Genomic DNA, 6000 nt, shown 5'->3' on the forward strand with positions numbered 1-6000 from the left:
TATACCCACATGAACCCTCACCTCCACCCCCACCCAGAACACCAACTGCAGGGCTCCCTTCAGAAGAGCCAAGTCAAGCTTTTTCACAATGGAAATTGCTTTCTATTTTCCTGCAACTCCAGTCACACATTCTTGGTTTAAAATATCCAAACAGTGCAACAACAACAATAACAATTTAAAAAAGGAAATTTAAAAACACCACCCAGCGATCATTATTAACTATACTGTCTACCTACACTTGCAAGTGTCTATGTGTGTTGATGATTCAAGATTGAACTATACCAGTAGAATTGTAATCTGAAACAATGGTGGCTAACTCTCCATGTAATGAAATAGATAGCTACCTCATGATGTCATGTAGTCGCTGAATAAATCCTAAGCATCCCTCTCTATTCATTTCCTTCAAGTCACAAGTTTTTAAAATATCTGTGCTTTTATTTATCTGTGCATCTATTTGTTATCTATCTTCCTCCCGAAAATACAAGCTCGTGGGGGCAGAGATTTTGTCTTTTTTGCCATTATGTCCCTGGCGCCACGCGCATTGTCCAATACAGTAAAGAGCTACGCTAGCTTTTTGCTGCTGCATCACAACATCACCACAAAGTGAGGGGCTTCAAAGAATGCCCACGGGCTATCTGACAGTTCTGCAGGTCAGAAGACCAGCCAAGGCCCCCTGGGCTGTCTCCTTGGTCTCATGAAGTGAAAGTCAAGGTGTTAGCCAGGTGGACTTGAACCTGGAGGCTGAAGGGAAGTGCCCGCCTCCACGCCCATGCAGGTTGTTGGCAGAACTCAGTTCCTTGTGGTGGCTGGACTGAGGTCCTGTTTCCTCGCCGGCTGTGGGCGGCGGGGATGCCCTCGGCTCCTGCAGGACATGCTCTGGTCCTGGCCTCGTGGCTTCCTCCATCTCAGCACAGCATGTCCCCCCGGGAAAGGCTCTGACTTTGCCTTCTGCTACCAAGGCGAGACATGTCTCTGCTACCACAGGGCCCCTGTGATTAAAGGAGGCCCCTCAGATCACCTCTCTTTAATTTAGCCGAGTGATTAGCAGCCTTCATTACATTTATCAGGTGGCATGATCTGCTGTGGGATGTTCAGAGTCCGGATGCCAGGGAAAGAGCAGGGAGTCTTTGGCCAGGGGGTGATGTTAGGATTCTGCCTACTCTGGGCGCTCTCTGATTTGTGGGGAAGGAAGAGGGAATCAGCTTGTTCCGGTCCATGAACTGTGAAAGGCTCAGGGGACCCTAACTGAGCCAGGCCAGCCTGCCCTTGCCCTTGCCGAGCCCAGACCAGTGCTGTCAATAGCAATATAATGCAAGCCACATCTGAGCCACAAAACAACAGCCACATCAACAGGAGTAATAAGGGGTACAATGAATTATAATAATGTATTTACTTGGATCCAGTACATCCAAAATGCCATTTTAACATGAAATTGTCACAAAAAAGTGATATTCATACTAAAGCTAAAATTTAGTATGTTGATTTACATTCACTCAAAATCAGTATTAAAAACTAACTTCATATTAAATCTTCCAAACCCTGCGCGGTGTTACACTTACAGCACATGGCAGTAGTTTGGACTGCCATAGTCCCAGGGTGGAGTTGCCACACGTGGCCAATGGCTGTCATGTTGGTCAATAAAAGTCTAGACAAGTCAGCAGCAGGGGCCAGTGCAGCATGTGCGAGACTTCCTGTGCTGCATCCTACCCTCCCGAGGGTCAGGAAAGGCCTCTGGGGAAGACGTGACACCTAAACTGAGATGGACGCAAAAGTAGAGGTGGGTCCGTTCAAGGATTGGCGTCAAAGCATGTCAGACAGAAAGGAAGGGTTGTGAGGCGGGAGAAGGGGAAGCGTTAGGCCTGTAGATGCAGGCTGGGCAGAGGTGGGACATGGAGATGGTGCTGGAGAGAGAGGGGCCAGGTGGCCCCTGCCCGCATGGTCCAAGTCCACCCTCCATCCTCCATCCCCAGGCAACGGAATTGGAAATGAGGGCTGTGCCCCTGAGATGAAGACGAAGTCGGTGCCATTATGGAAATAGCACCACCAGCTGCACAGAGGAGAGTGCAGAGTTGGGCGCTGCAAAAGAGGATATGAGGGGACAGGTTGGGCCTGTGTGGCCCTCCAGGTGAGGGAGTCTGGCCAGAGATTGCCTCTCGGTGGGTGGCTGCCCAGTTCATCTCCTTTTATTTTTTAAATTATTTTATTATTTATAGAGAGGAAGAGAGAAGGATAGAGAGCTAGAAACATTAATGAGAGAGAAACATCAACCAGCTGCCTCCTGCACACCCCCTACCGGGGATGTGCCTGCAACCAATGTACATGCCCTTGACCGGAATCGAACCTGGGACCTTTCAGTCCGCAGACCTACGCTCTATCCACTGAGCCAAACCGGTTTCGGCCATCTCCTTTTAACATCTTGCACGTTTGTCCTTCAACCAGGGATCATCGGCGTGTCCAGCTGCTGGCGATGTCACTGGAGCTTTTCCATTTAGGCCTCCTGGCCAGCAGGCTGTCTGATAGAAGGCGGCGCAGCACTGCGGGAGACCCCTCTTCTCCGCAGCACAGGCTGCACCCTGAACACTGCACGGCGGTTGCACGGCACTGTGCTTTGCCCTGTGACCCGTTACGCAGCTGGACATCTCCTCTCAACTGAATAAATGATTGTCCTTTGCTACTTTATCTTGGAAAAACATCAAGGACATCGGCCATTCACTGTGATTATCTTTCACTCGCTTCCCCGTCAGTTAGATACGAGCGGTGCATTTTCGTGCGACTTCGGGTTTCTCTCTACCTTTTAATCACCTGCCCTTTTAACGTATCGGTCAGCCTTTTAAAGGGATGATTAAGAAATGCTTAATGCACAAAAGAATTAGAGCTATGCACAGCTCACGGAGCCGAAAGCGTGCTCTGACTTACAATTTTCATACGGAGTTTGCAGAGACTTTATGTGCCAGAATGAGTAATACGATCTGCTCTAGGAACTCCCTCGCTTTCTGGCTCTGCAAAAGTCATTTTTTCTTTTTTCTTTCTCTGATTCAAGTTTCTTAACCAGAAGGGTTACACCGAACTCCTCAGAGTCTGAATGAGCAGAGTTCATCCAAGCCACATACCTCATTAGCACTGTGTGGTGGTGGCTGGGAGTGGCGGCCTACCTGGGCGGACACGGGCCTCTCTGGTGCGCTCATTAGTCAGCGTGCGTGGCCCGAGAAGCACCGCGCATCCACCACCGAATCAGACAGCCCGGGCCGCGGATAAAGAATGGCTCACACGTGTGTGAGTGTGTGCGCCTGTTTGATCTCTCCCCGCCCCGCCATATTCCCCAGATAGCTGCACTATTGCCATATGCCCGGAAACTCCCGAAGTATTCAAAGGCCATATGTGAATGATAATGAGGCCGGCACACAAAGCTGAGCATCGGCGGGGAAGAAAGCCGTCATCTGAAGGGTCCTCTCCTCTCCCTCCTGCGCTGCTGCTTCCCCGGCTGCGGTGCAGCCCACACTCAGGCCTCTCCCGGGGACAGTGAGAAAAGCTGGGGTTCTCTGGATACCTGCTCGGGGGCATGAGCGGTGCCAGCGCATGGTGGCAGGTGGCGTTTAGGGCTGGGTGTCAGCTTACACACAGGCCTTGAAATCTGGGGATGAAGGCCAACTCTGCCACATTCTGCTCTATTTAAGGAGATGTCAATATTATTTAAAAAAAAATTTAATTGATTTCAGAAAGTTAGGGAGAGGGAGAGGGAGAGAGAAAATCATTGATTGGCACTAGGGATCGATCCCACAACCCGGGCATGTGCCCTGAATGGAAATCAAACTCCTGGTTCATAGGTCGATGCTCAACCACGTCAGCTGGGCTCAATATTCTTTTTTAAAATGTGTTTTTATTGTGGTAAAAAAAAAAAAATACATAGAATGTACCATTTTAACCAATTGAAAGTGAGCAATTCAGTAGCATTAAGTACACATGCTGAGCTGTACAACCAACGCTACCATCCCTCTCCAGCACTTTCTTATCACCCAAAACCAAAAACCTCTACCCACTCAGCAACAGCCCCTCCAGCCCCTCCCCCGGAGCCTTGGGGACCCTCTCCTCTATTTTCTGCGTCTGTGACTTTGTCTCTTCCGGATATTTCACTGGAGTAGAATCATACAGTATCTATCCTTTGGTGCAGGCTCATTTCTCTTAGCATGTCTTCAAGGTCCATCCATGCTGTAGCATGTGTCAGAACTTCTTTGCCTCTTGGGGCCAAACAGTCTCCCACATTACCACTTTCCGTTCAGCCATTCATCTGTTGATGGACACTTGCAAGTGGTTTCCACCTTTTGTGAAGAATGCTGCTATGCACACTGGTGTATGGGTCCTGGCTCTCTCCCTGGATGCGGAATCTCCGAGTCCAGTGTTCTTTTAAGTGGTTGCACATGGTTTGCAAGTGAATGTTAAGTTTTCTGGGGTCTTAACCATCTTTAACTCTCTAATCTCTATAAAATCCTGCTACAAAAATAGCAAAACAAAAAAGACCATTCTCATTGTAGACACGTGTAGAGAGAGAAAAATTGGCACATAATTTGATCACATCGAAGTAACCACTGAAATGTTTCCTTTCCGTTTATTTTTGCTTATCAGGAGATAGCTGAGACCTACATGTGACATGTTTTGGTTTTTTTTAAATATCTATTTTATTGATTTTTTACAAAGAGGAAAGGAGAGGGATAGAGAATTACAATAGAAACATCAATGGGAGAGAATCATTGATCAGCTGCCACTTGCACACCTCCTACTGGGGATGTGCCCGCAACCCAGGTACATGCCCTTGACCAGAATCGAACCCAGGGCCTTTCAGTCTGCAGGCCGATGCTCTATCCATTGCGCCAAACCGATTTTGGCAACATGTTTTGAAAGGGGCTCTTCCTCAGATGTGTTTGCAGGATACAATTTAATTTTCTGTTCACTTTATCCTTCCTATATGCTTCCTCCTCATTGCTAACCCCTCTCCTTACCAATTGCAACCAACCCCAACCCTAGAGAGTGGAGGAGGGTCAGTGCAGGGGTGGGGGTTGGGGAGCCCCGGGCAGGATGGCCTCCGATATCACGGCCAGTCCCCGGGATGCTAAGTGATGTGCTTTCTGTTGCAGCTATCAGAAGGGCTGACTAAAGGGAAATCGCAGCTCCGCAGCAATATCCTGATAATCCATCGCCGTGCGGCTCACGCCCCCGTCCATCACCATGTGGAATGCACGTCAGGACTGGAAAGGAGTCTCCCCTCCATCGCCGAGCTCGGTTCCGTTCCGCCCGATCTTCCCGTCAGCATCCCATGTCGTTCCATATGTTGGAAAGGAAGGAAGTGGCAGAGGAGGAAAAGGGTAGATCCTCCATTTTATTATTATTATTATTATTATTATGATTATTTTTATTTTTTATTTTTATTTTTTGTCAGGATTTGGGCATTAACTATGTGATCATCTCTTCTGAACATCATGATTTGGTAACTTTTTATTTGTTACGTCAACCTCATTGGATAAATTTCAACTCCATGGGATCTTACTAACTGTGGATGCAGCTTCTGTTGGACAACAAGCTTCATCTCCAGCTCTTCTGCCTGTCCAGCCTGAGAGGTTGTTCGGAATGCATTAGGTTCTCAAAAAGGATGAGTCCTGTGCGTGAGTGGTGTTGGCAGTGTTCGTATCTCAAGGTGCATGGAGTGTTTGACAAAGAAACCAAAACACCAAAAAATGGTGAGCCTGTACCCTCCTCTCTTTCTTTAATCTGCTGTTCGAAGAACCACATTTTGATGGTGTAAACCAGTAGTTACCTCTGGGCCAGGTTGGAAATGAAATCAATTTTTTAAACCACTAATACTTGCCAAGAAATCGCCTTATGAGAATGTGGTGTGTGTCTCTGACAATGCATGGCGCATCTAAACTGGTCATTCATGATTTTATCTGCCCTGTCGCCGTACTGGAGAGTGGCAAAAGCCTGAGGCACCCGCACATTTCTGTGCGGTGG

At 48.1% G+C, this 6000-nt stretch overlaps 1 protein-coding gene across 6 annotated transcripts in view; it reads left to right on the plus strand.

Annotated features, from left to right (window-relative positions):
• ERC2 (ELKS/RAB6-interacting/CAST family member 2) overlaps nt 1-6000 on the plus strand; it is an 876217-nt gene extending 870217 nt beyond the window's left edge. For all 6 annotated transcript variants that reach the window (XR_006741074.1, XR_006741075.1, XR_006741076.1 and 3 more), the window contains one exon: nt 5130-6000. The gene's annotated coding sequence lies outside the window, so the exon portion shown is untranslated. The remainder of the gene's footprint in view (nt 1-5129) is intronic.

The sequence above is a fragment of the Pipistrellus kuhlii genome, unplaced genomic scaffold (genome assembly GCF_014108245.1).
Source record: "Pipistrellus kuhlii isolate mPipKuh1 unplaced genomic scaffold, mPipKuh1.p scaffold_m20_p_11, whole genome shotgun sequence".
In the NCBI taxonomy this organism is placed as follows: Eukaryota; Metazoa; Chordata; class Mammalia; order Chiroptera; family Vespertilionidae; genus Pipistrellus; species Pipistrellus kuhlii.